We start from the raw sequence: 12786 nt of genomic DNA, 5'->3' as shown, positions 1-12786 counted from the left end.
TTACAGGTTTCATAGCTTGATCCACCTCCCAGTTCCAAGCAACATACTGAGATTATTAGATTAAGGAATCCAAATACAAAATTGCCATTATATTATTATTAAGTATAAATGGGAGAAGCTGCAGTGTTACAGAGATGAAAATACAATGAAAAATCATACCTACTTAAGCAAGGACTAGAACAGGCATGTCAAACTCGTGACGTCACGTGACGTCGCGTGACGTATCGGAGCTTTTTCCCCATTGCCAGCAATGGGGTGGGCGTGGTTTCATTGTTATGCGTCTGGCCCACGGGCCGGCAGTTTGACACTGCTGGACTAGAACATCATATTTCCTCTCTGAGCAGCTCTGAAAAATCCTTTTTCATAATTCCTGGCTTGAGGAATTCTGGGAGTTGAAGTCCACAAGCCATAAAAGGGCCTAGTATGAAGACCCCTGACTTAGACTTATATACTACTTTATAGTGCTTTACAGTATCCGCTAAGTGGTTTATACAATCAGCATATAATCCTGGACCTCATTTTACCAACCTCAAAAATATAGAAGGCTGAGTCAATCTTGAGCAGGTCAGGATTGAACTCTTGCAATACTGCATTCTAACCACTGTACCAGGACAGCTCCTGATGAACGAATTGGTAGATTTTGTTCCCCTCTGTCAGGTACTGTATCTAAAAGCTTTTATTTTAAGAAAAAAGACATGTGAAGACAATTTCAAAAATACCAACATCTGTGAGCATCTTTAAACAATTTCATGATCAAGACATCCATGTTTTGAGAGATGGTTCATGAGTCAAACTGAACAACACATTTTGAAGTACTGACACTATAAAGAACATTTGCTGAAGTTTCAGCATTCTTGATAACAGACACAGTTCCTTTCTTCTTTCCATACCTGATAATATGCCCACGAAAATATTGATTCCATGCTTTGAAATGGGTTTTTTTTAAAGGTATGTTATGAAGATTCAAATAAAGGCCCCACATAAAGGGTTTCTTTTAGTCATAATGGCCTTATGAAATATTTTTGCAACGTGAATTTAAAATATTAAGTTAACAAGTCTAGCAGTTTGGAAATAAATAAGAGATGACACAGAAAGGCTATCATAAGAGGTTCTTCATAATGCAGGTATTTTAATACTTCTGCTCAAAGTATTAAAATACCTACGTTTTTTGGAATGCTTGGGTGGCTACTTCAAAGCCCTTCCTGGTTCTCTGCAGATTTGTCTGCATGAACAAAACCTTCCACAGGGAGTGCTAGCAAAGTGGCTGTATATGTATCATGCATTCATGGACAGCAACATGAGCCTTCCCGAGGAGAGGGCTGCTTTAATGCTTTACTAATTTGGTTGGGCTTAACATAACTCAGGAAGCACTTTTTCTTTGTCTAGTCTTATCTTACCATATGATTGTATCTCATCAGTCTAAGTAAGGCAGGGCTAGGCAACCTCGGCTCTTTTATGACTCATGGACTTCAACTCCCAGAATTCCTGAGCCAGCTTGGCTGGCTCAGGAATTCTGGGAGTTGAAGTCCATGAGTCATAAAAGAGCCGAGGTTGCCTAGCCCTGGTCTAAGGGCTGATCGGGAACTGAATATCAGAGTTCCCAATTCTTTGGTGCCGGTGGAAACATTTAAAATCTTAAATATGTAACGTGGGCATTCTCACAGAATCGTTGTCATGTCAATTTCATTTGCCCCAAGTATCAGGAGGCAAACAAGACACCAAAAGGTGTCCACAAAGGGCCTAAAAGTATAGTTGGGGATATAGGTCAAGCTTAAGATAGATATTTTGCTTCATTAATGTTAGTTACCATTTCTTCTTTAATTTAAAGAATCTAAACATTATAATTAGGTACAGCAGGCACTCTGGAGACTTAGAAGTGCTAGAAGAAAAGTCTACATCATATCACTTCTAGGACTGCAGTCTCTGTAAAGGATTCAGAAAAAGTGCTTGAATCTTAAAGGGCAAGAACCATATGTTTTGTACCAGCCTGCTACCGGCCCTGCAGAAAAGGCAGGGACAACCCCTTTTACAAGAAGGCAAGAGGCTGGAATTACGCCTGCCAAATTTATTGCAACAAAAACAAACAGAACAAGACAAACCAAGAAACAGGAGCTTTAAGAAACAGGAACTATCCAAGCGGTTGCCTTCAGCAAACCAGCCCTCCCACACATTCCCCTTATATAGAGTTCAGGGTGTGGCTTCTCTCTGCCTCCTTCCGAGGAGCCCCATTGCCTTCCTCTGTTTACTCCTAATTGACTGCCTCCTGCGTCGGGCGTCCTTGAACAGGGCCAGCTGTGGGTCATCTTCATCCACGCTGTCAGGCTCACACAGCTGGGTCTCCATGGTGACCAAGTGGGAGGGGCCTGGCTGAGGGCTCTCATCAGCAAGATCTTCAACCCCCTCAGCAAGGTCTTCAACACCCCCCTCCTTCTCTGAGTCGTCCGACCCAACTGCCGAACCCACAAGCTGACCCTGAATCACAACACCATACTCCCTTTGATTATTTACGGAAGCTCAACTTTTACAACTTCTCTGGAAGTCTAAAAAAAAAAGCTGTTGTTGCTTTACAGAAACTACTTGCAAAAGGTAAGCAATTCTTTAAGCAGAAGAACCGTTTTTAAAGCCCTCACCTAGAAACCAAAGGGGGAAAAATGGACTTTTGAATTAGTAGTAGAGAGATGCTACACTTGCACACATTCCAAAGCATATATCTGAATTATTTTTGAAGAGTGAGCCCTAATCATTCCCTTCCTTCTTTATTAGCATATTAAAATAATTTTGCTATAGAAACTGATAAAGTCAAACTGAGATTTCAGTACTTCAATAAGTTTGATGTATCCCCTTGCAAACCTAATTAGCTTTCCTGACAGCAATGCCTTCATGTTATTTAAAAGTTCTATTCAGTGAAGTTGATATATTATAGCCATTTCAGACATACTCAAACTGCTGAACAGGTTGCATTTGTCAGACTGCAAAGTTTGTTCGGGCAAACCTGGCAAGGTCAAATTCATAGAAAATACTGTTGCACTTTAACTTGGGAAAAGGTGCCAGAGAAAATTGACTGCACTTTTGTTTGAGAGACCTGTAAGTTGCTCCAATGGTCAGCTTTTGTTTTCTTTTGGGCTCAGACCAATTTTAACTTGTCAGTGAAAGTTGTTAAATGTCAAGGGCTGTCACTAATGCAAGAGGGCACTGTGTAGTTTGTATATTTACTTTGCATTGTCCCTTATCTAATTAACATTGATGGATTATCACACAACAAATACAGTTGTTTGATGATTTCCTCAGTTCTCTGGGTGGCAAACACAGCCTGTTTTTGATTCTCAGAGGCTGGTTAGCTCTGCCAGTCCAACTGTTCACTCTGTTGATTCTCCATGATGAAAATTTGGACAGCAAGCTCCTTGAGGTAAGGTGGACAGCTGATAGCTTTAGAGTATAAATGGCTTGCATAATATAAAAAAAAATAGAACCCCCATAGCTAAAAAGGACTTGGATGCTCTTCTCTCACTTCCCTTAGCTCTGATATACAGTGAGTTTACTGAAATATTTTTCCGATCTGGATAATTGCTACCACACAATAGTTTAACGCCCTCATTGTTTACGTGGAGCAAACGTTTTTCCAAAAGGTCAAAGGGCAAGAAGATCTTGTAAGTAGATTAGGAAACCAGTAGAAAGGCCAAAGGCACCCTAAGACTTTACATTCCCAAAGTGTTGGGTTAAGTGGTTGCCCAAGGATGTACTTAACTCTGGAGGTCAAATGAAGTTGCGGCATTTCACCTATAATCAGTCTGGAAGCGTAGCTACTTACAAAGTACGTTAAAGAGGGAATAATAGTCTGACATTTTCTCCAGATGGTATATTCAGTCTTCAGAGAACTGCCATTTTATGTTTTGCAGAAAAACAAAATAAATACGTACATTGTTTGTGCTTAATTTAAATCTCCCTGTGAGTTCTTCCATTCTTTGAAAAAAGGTATAGGCTTTTTTTCTTTGGTAATTCTATTGTACAATTAGTGTGGAGGAAATCTTGAAAATACTGGTTGTTCAGTGTGTCAGATAACTGGAAATAGCTACTTCATAGCACACTATGATCTTGGAAGTAAAGGAACCATAGACTAAATATATAAAATATATTTTTTTCTGACGATAGGAACATATAAAAACTCTGAATCTCAGGTGTTAACTCTAAAAAGATGAGATGATGAAAAAAGTCTGATATTGTAAATTTTAATGCTCTACCTGCATGAATTTCTTGCCCTTCCCCCCTCCAGGCATGTGATGGTGCCTTGGTTGTATGAAGTTATTTTATTGGTGTTTGTTGTGGTGAGCCATCCAGAATTATGCTGTATAAGATAGGGAGCCATATAAATCTTTTAAATAAATAAATCAATAAAATTGTTAGGACCTATTCAGACTTTTCTCTATTTTTAAAACCACATTTTAATCGAAGAGCAATGACTTAATATTTGGAAAAAAATGATGCTGAATATATAAATCTTCATTCCACCTGTTGGATTCTAATTCATGGATCTGAATTAGAAAGCATGAAGGAAGTCAAATGGTCATTCATTTCCTCTGCTATCTTTAGCAAACCCAAGTTTGCTCCTCTACATTAGGAATTTAAATTAAGCAGAGAAACGGCTGATAACAAAGCTGGGCAATATGGAAATCATCCAAATATTGGGTGCGGATTCTACAGAATTTATGTGATGCTAGAAGAAACTGGAGAAAAAAAACAAATCATACTAAAAATAAAACAAGAATACTTTCTATAACAAGAAACTAAAAGAACAATACGTAGAGCACATTAAACTGAACAGTTTAAGGCAATTTTAATCTTTTACCATTATAAAGTTTCCTAGGAAGTTTCACAAGTAAGTTAATACCTCTCCTATTGTGTTAATTAGACAAGCTTTCAGTTCTAGGATGCAAGAATTAGAAAGACATTTGTGTTTTTGATCATGGAGAAATAAGTTATTTGGATTATGAATATTGGATTTTTTTCTAAAGAGGCAATAACTGCAACATAAAAACTGTTGAACGGTTTAACCATTTCACTGATTATATTCTTGTTGTCTTTGGAAGAAAGGTTATTACTATCAGTACCACCACAAATAATAATAGCAGCAATAGTAATAAAAAAGACAAAAACAGTAGTAAGAATTTTGTATAGCACCATTGATATCCATAAGAGGAGATAAAATGATTTTTAATTTACTTAGGCATCACTTTTCCAATTCTGACAATAAGAACAGCCTAATTTTCTGATATCATTTTAGGGAAAGAAAAAAAAATTCTGAAATTTGTTAGCTTCATATTTATGATACAAAGAGATTGTGCTTTGAGAGATGTTCTTTGTAATTATATCATATTATTGAATATAATTTATTATTGTAAAATAATAAAAAACCAAGATTCCAAACTTTAACATAGCTTTATGAAAATGTTATAGTTTCTGCCAAGCCATATCCCAAATTTATTTGACTTATATTGCAAGTTAAGACAGAATAAGCTGAGTTAGCAGTTTCCATGTAGTTTGCAGAACATTAGCAGAGAGATGTTCTAGTGATATTTGACTGAAAAATGATCAGAGTTAATAGCAGCATTAAAAAAAATCTAAAGGAGGTAGAACTCAACCAATCAAGAGGCTTTATCAATTTCAAGGTAAAATTTACAAATATTTGATTTGATTTTGATTTTGATTTTATTGGATTTATATACCGCCCTTCTCCTGAAGGACTCGGGGCGGTGTACAGGGCAGTTAAAACACAATATAGAAGGTTAAAAATAAATTAAATTAAATTAGCCCCAACAAGTAAATCACATTCTAAAAAATTTAAAATCCTAAACCCTCAGTCCAGGCCGGCAAGCTCAAATAACCAAGTTTTCAAGTCGCGGCGAAAGGAGCGACGGTCAGGAGCCATCTGGAGCTCAACAGGGAGCTGGTTCCAGAGGGCAGGCACACCCACAGAGAACGCTCTCCCCCTGGGGGCCGCCAGTCGGTATTCCCTGGCCAACAGCACCCTGAGGAGGCCCTCTCTGTGGGAGTGCACAAGACAATGGGGATTAAGATGAAGCCTGTTCCTCCCCATCACCGCCCTCCAGGCAACGGGACATCACAGCAAGGGCATCACTGGGTTGATTTGGGGTGGAAATAAAAAGTTGGGTATCATCAGCATACTGATGATACACCACCCCAAAACCACGAATAATCTCACCCAGCGGCTTCATATAGATGTTGAACAGGAGGGGTGAGAGGACCGACCCCTGAGGGACTCCACAAACGAGAGGCCTTGAGGCCGACCTCTCCCCCCTGCCAACACCAACTGTGAATGACCCAGGAGGTAGGAGGAGAACCACTGTAAAATGGTGCCACCCACTCCCAACCCCCTGAGGCGCCGCAGTAAGATACCATGGTCGATGGTATCAAAAGCCGCTGAGAGATCTAATAGGACTAGGACAGAGGAACAACCCTTGTCCCAAGCCCACCAGAGATCATTCACCAGCATGACCAATGCAGTCTCTGTGCTGTACCCGGGCCTAAAACCCGATTGGTAGGGGTCCAGATAATCCGCTTCCTCCAGGAACAGAGGAAGCTGATGTGCTACCACACTCTCAACAACCTTCGCTAGAAAGTGAAGGTTGGAGACCGTACGATAGTTGTTCAAAATAGCTGGGTCTAGGGCAGGCTTCTTGAGGAGGGTCCTCACCACCACCTCCTTCAAGGCAGCAGGGAAGCTACCCTCTCTCAAAGAAGCAGTTATTACTGCCTGGAGCCAGCCTCATGTCCCCTCCCAAGCTGCATATACCAGCCAGGAGGGGCATGGGTCCAATAAACACATGGTGGAACTCAGCCTCCCCATGATCCTGTCCAGCTCTTCCGGAGTCACAGGGTCGAATTCTTCCCAGATAAAGTTCCCAAGACCGCTCGTTTCCCCCCGTCAGACTCCACCCAGTCGGAAGTCCAGACCGGCCCGAATCTGAGCGATTTTGTCTGCCAGATGTTGACTAAACTCCTCGGCACGACCCTGCAAGGGCTCCTCCCTCACCTCCTGATTAAGGAGGGAGCGAGTCACCCTAAACAGGGCGGCCAGGCAATTATCTGCAGATTCGATGAGGGCAGCAAAGTAATTAAACTTTGCTGCCTCCATCGCTGCGAGATAAGACCTCGTAAAGGTTCTTAACCGCAATCGGTCAGATTCAGACTGGCTGGATCTCTAACAGCTCTCTAGGCTCCGTCTCCGAAGCTTCATCTCCCGGAGCTCCACGGAAAACCATGGAGCCTGCTGGGATCTGCGCCGGGACAGTGGCCACATGGGCACAACGCGGTCAAGTGCCTCCGTGGCTGCCCTTTGACTTATACCATTTTGACTCACTTAGACGTTTTCAATAGTGGTGAATATCTGTAGCTCGGTGTAGGATGAGGTTGAAGTTTTGTTTTTCGAACCTTCACCCTCATCACTCAGAAGTCTGTGAGTATCACTTTGGACACAGAAAGTGCATTTAAGAAGCACTCCGCCATCATCAAGCTCTGAAAGAAATAGGCAGTACAGTAATAGAAGACATGGTTTGTCAATATCTGTAAATACCTAAATAGAATTATACACATTAATGGTTGAAAATTTTCTGCTTGGATTTTTAAGATGTTGTTGTTTGATGACTAAGGCACATCCAACGCTTAATCTCCCCAGAGTTTCATGTTCATTGATCAACGACACTATCTAACCATCTCATCCTCTGCCATCCCGCTTTCCCTTTGTGTTCAATCTTTCCCAGCATCAAGGTCTTTTCCAATGAGTCCTTCTCTTCTCACTTGGTGGACGTATCTGTCCCTCCAAAGAATAGCCAGGGTTGATTTCCTTTAGGATCTACTGATCTGATCTCCTTGCAGTCCAAAGGACTCTCAAGAGTCTTCTCCAGCACCTCAATTCAAAAGCATTTTTTTTAAAGATACTAGTGATAATATTCAGTCAGGCTACAATAAAAGTAATTTTTTAAGGATCTGAACCTGAAGAATTTAACCTTATCTCTTATTTTTTATTTATTTATTGCTGGATTAAGATGCTTTGCCATCAATAAGAAAAAACTTAATAATGTGACTATAGAGAAAATTGCATTTCCTTCTCTTATTTCCCTGCCAGAAATAAGCACAATTTAGCTCAGAATCATTTTTTTAATCAACGTAATGGGATTTCATTCTAACCCATCATATTAATATTGCATTAAATAAATAACTTTTACTCTTTGTGATGTACAGAATTTACCTTTTTCAAATGTCTCGTTTTTTTTTCCTCTCTCTAATGGCAGGGCAGACTATGCTTTAGTGACCTGAAGTAAAATATTGGATACGAATGTTTTAGCCGATAAAAATAGATGCCAGGGAGACACTGAGTAACGTCTGAGCAAAGAAGCACTTTTCATTTTTGCAGACACCTTTTTATTTTTACATATTGCAGGATATATTTCTGGGAATCAGCAGAGACTTATGGCCAGGAGCAGAGTGTCCCTTAAGATGGGCCAAGTGACCCAGCTTGAGAAATGTGAAGTGATGATTGCCCTCTTGACTTTCCAAAGTCTCCTTTGGTCTGTTTTTAGAATGCAATTGAAGATAAGATAGTAAGAAGCTGATTCTAACATAACCTTTGCAGATGTGAAAGGACAAGACTGGAGATGCTGCCAGGAGGAGGAACATTGGTGGACTTTACAAAAAAGCAATTGTTTCCTTGTCCCTGCATGTCACAGCTTGAATGCTGGAGGAATGCATCAATTCAGGTTTCAATTCAGGTTTCTCAACTTTGACAACTTTCTGACATGTGGACTTCAACTCCCAGAATTCCCCAACTAGCATGCTGGCTGGTGAATTATAGGAGTTGAAGTCCACATGTCTTAAAGTTGACAAAGAGGAGAAACTGGTTTAGCATATTTACCTATTTTGTACCCCAAATGGCAATTTTCTATGTTTTGTTCCATAGCAAAAGTTACTGCTTGAAAAATAAAATTCAATCAGAAATGCAATCGTAAAAAGATTTGCTGTTTTATATGTTCAGTTAGCTAATAACTCTAAAAGGAAAGCTTGCAACTGCAAGTAAATTCAATGGTATTGTACCTGTGGATGCAATTTTCCCTGAGTGTCACTTGCTTAAAGGACAGACTATGCTGTGAATGGAGGAAATTTTTTAACTCAGTCTACCTCACAGTTCCTTGCATGGTTAAGTAATAAAAGGCAAAAATGTCAGCATACCAAGAGCAGAGGTTTGGTGAATTCCAAAATATAGCGGTGATTTGATCATGATGGTGGTGATTTTTTTTGTGAAAAGGAGAATGAAGTATATACAGTATTTAAATATGGACTGAAGAGGCTGACATGGCACAGGATTCAGTTATTGGCCAACAAGCAGGCAGTGACTAACTTGTAGCTTTATCTGCTCATATGTGGCCAGAAAAGAGAAGTGCTGTCTGCCAGTTTTTAAGGAATTCTGGTCCAAATAAACCCAAAAATATTCAAAAGAGGTTGAATCAACTTGGATAAATTCTACATTCTCTGATTTAAAGGTCTTTTTTTATTTATTTATCAAAAGAAGAAACCATCCCTATCCACTTTGTGCTCGTAGGAAAGTTTTGCTCTTGCTGTTAGTGTGGTAGTTTCAACAAAACAAGTGTCAGAAAAGTTGGCCTCTGTGACAAATAAAATGCTGGCCTCCGCCTGATCCAACAGGATTATTCTTGTGTTCTTACATAACCTTATTGTTTCAATTATCCAGCAAGAAGCAGCCTTGTATGAAGGCACATTATACTTTACTTTGAGAAAACTGATAAAACTTTCCAGCTCAGACTGTTCTGTGGTATGTTTTCTTGGGGGTTGAGGTAAAGAAAGATATTCCAGAGACATGCTTTACCTAAAATTCTGAAATAATCCCTATTAATAGATTAAAAATGTTGTTTACAAGCAAGACTAAAAAAAAGAAAAAAAGAATTGACCTGTGACTAATTCTATTTTTGTACATCAGGCTGTATTGTGTTAATCGTATTAATTTCATCAGTGCAATAAATTGTGGAGCCTGGCTGCTTATATTTGTTTATTTATAAATTGTATTTCTAAGACCCATCTTTCCAGAGGATTCTGGGTGGCAAACTACATAAACAGGATAGGAAAAACATTGAATTAAGGATACAAGAGTTCCCCTGAATGGACTAAGTCTTGTGGAACTAACTTTTAGTGGAACCAGTCAGCAGGTCAACAGAGAAGAAGGAATCATGATGATGTTACCACTTGCAGGGAGAGGAGGATCTCTGGGGTGCAATTGTGGGCTATTTTCTGAGGATTGGCTGAGCGATTGGGGGCTGGAAAGCCACCATCTTCAACAACACACAGTAAGGCACCAGTTTCATAGGGAAGATCCATTCATATTTTTCATACATGTACAGGTCCCATCTTCATATTATTATAATCTGCATTCTATCCACTGATAGGAGTAGGATTTTTTTTAAGCTGCAAAGTAAATATGAGTCTATGAAAGCAACCAGCCAATAATCCTAGTTTATGCATGTTTCTTCTACCCTGGTGACATCAAAAAGAAGCAATGTGCTTTTACTTTAATATTTTTTTCAAAAAGAAAGACATGGGCTGTAACTGGGGTGTGATTGTATAAGGTCGTGAAAAACTGAAATAATCTTAGGATGTAAAGCAGGCCACACTTTGCTACCCCTTTTCATCTTTTAAAAACAAGATAACAGAGCATTTATCTACAAGATGCAGCTTTCATAGCTTCAAGGGCATCCCCCCAGGGATCTGTCCCTGAAAACTGTTCCAACCTGTCAGTCTGTTGGAGCAGAGCCTGATGCCTGTTAGGCCTCTTGATAAGGGACTCCAGAAGGCCCTTCCTCACACATGATTCTAGAACCCAGCCTATATAGCCTGGGTTGAACACGCCTTATAAAACTGCCCCCTTTCTAGCATGGGATCTATTTTGATGAAAAGTACATTTATTAATCATAGCCACCTATTTCACACACAGTAAATGATTTCCAAAGGAAATATGACTTGTACTAGCCAGGAACAAGACTGAGAGTATTTAAAGTGATGTAGTGCTATAACAGCCTATATAAATATGCATGTTTTATGTTGTCTACTGGGTTCATTGCTTGAGAGAAGAGACGAGGCGAGCGAGTTCAGTCAGGAACGTTCTTTATTTGCTTGCAGGAACCGAACTGGGAAACAGGGCTGCAAATGCAGCTCTTTATAACCTGGCCTCTAGGTGGCAGCCAATAGGTTTAAAGCAACCTATTGCCACCCTAGAAGCAGCCAATGGCGGCGCTGGAGACGGCTTGTCTGAGGAGCTGGGAGCCGTTAGCCAGCACCCTGCTTAAGCAACCTTCCAGCAATCAAACCCACGTGATACACTCAGTAAAACAAAGCCCAATACATTACATTTTAAATAAATTATTTTATTTTCCTAGAATGTACCTTTTAACTCATATTTCACAAAACTACATTCCTCTCATTTACAAATGTCATTACTTTGAGACCATATTGCCTAGTAAGGGAAGATTCTGAAACCACTTTTTTTTTCTCAATTGGCCACCATTAAGTTGGGTGAGTTTCAGCTTCCAGAGTCCTCACAAATGTTTGCTCAGGTTGAAGAATTCTGGAAGTTGAACTCTAAACCTATGGGGAAATCCAGATTTATTTAGTTACTGCATTTATAGTATATCCTGCTGCCCCCTGAATTGATGCTCAAAATTGTTTGGAGAAGTTATCTAGCAGACTAAAATTCTCATTTTGCTAAGCAATATTCTTTGGAAAAACTTAATAAATCTGCTTTTTTATCATTCTGATAGTCATTCTCATTGTGTGTTATTTCTCTTAAACTGCAAAATGAAAAAAGAGCAGCTGGGGGGAGCTTTGTTCAATCTATAAGAGGAATATCTGTGAAATAAAAAAAAATGTAATACCACATGAGGTAGAAATAAGTAGGGATGGCCCAACTCTGCTGTAGTGTATTGAAGCCAGCTGGTGCACATTCAAATGAAGAATTTCATCATCTTTCAGTGGCAGCTGAGAAAGTGATGGATTTTCTTTTATGCACCAACTTTCTGAGCTTACCAGGATGTGTATCAGGACAAGTAGCTGACAAACACAGGGACAAGGTTACACAAGAAGGATTTCTCTGTGTTGCTTCACCCTGCCTGTCAACTATTGTTTAGGCAGTTTATAAATAAGGATGTAGTACTTTTCTGAAAGAACAGTGCATCCATATTGAGAAGTAGCCCAAATAACAACTGACAGATAGTAGAGGTAGGAAGGTTGCATCATGAAATGGCTAACAGAGATACAGGTGCACTCATTCCTCATGATCCAGCCCTTTCCCCCCACTGGGGAGAGCCCAGATTGAAAGACCCAGCTTTTCCCATTGCCCACAGGACAAAGTCTGGGGACTAGAAGGGAGTCCCATAGCAATCTGAAATGGTCAGTACCTGCCGAGCTTATCCTACCATCTAGGGATCACTGATAGTGCCATAGGCAAAATGGTGAAGTAACTGAATCAATCAATCAGAATAGAGCTGAAAGGGATCTTGAAGGTCTTCTACTGCTAAGCTTGTAAGCCGCCCTGAGTCTTCGGAGAAGGGCGGGATATAAATGGAATTAAAATAAAATAAATAAAATACTCCAACCCCCTGCTCAAGCAGGAGACCCTATACCATTTCAGATAGTGGCTGTCCAGTCTTTTCTTGAAAACTCCAGTGATGAAGCACCTGAAACTTCTGAAGGCAAGCCATTCCACTGGTT

This window comes from Vipera ursinii (genome assembly GCF_947247035.1).
Source record: "Vipera ursinii genome assembly, chromosome: 2".
NCBI lineage: Eukaryota > Metazoa > Chordata > Lepidosauria > Squamata > Viperidae > Vipera > Vipera ursinii.
Note: the sequence above shows the minus strand (reverse complement) of the source record.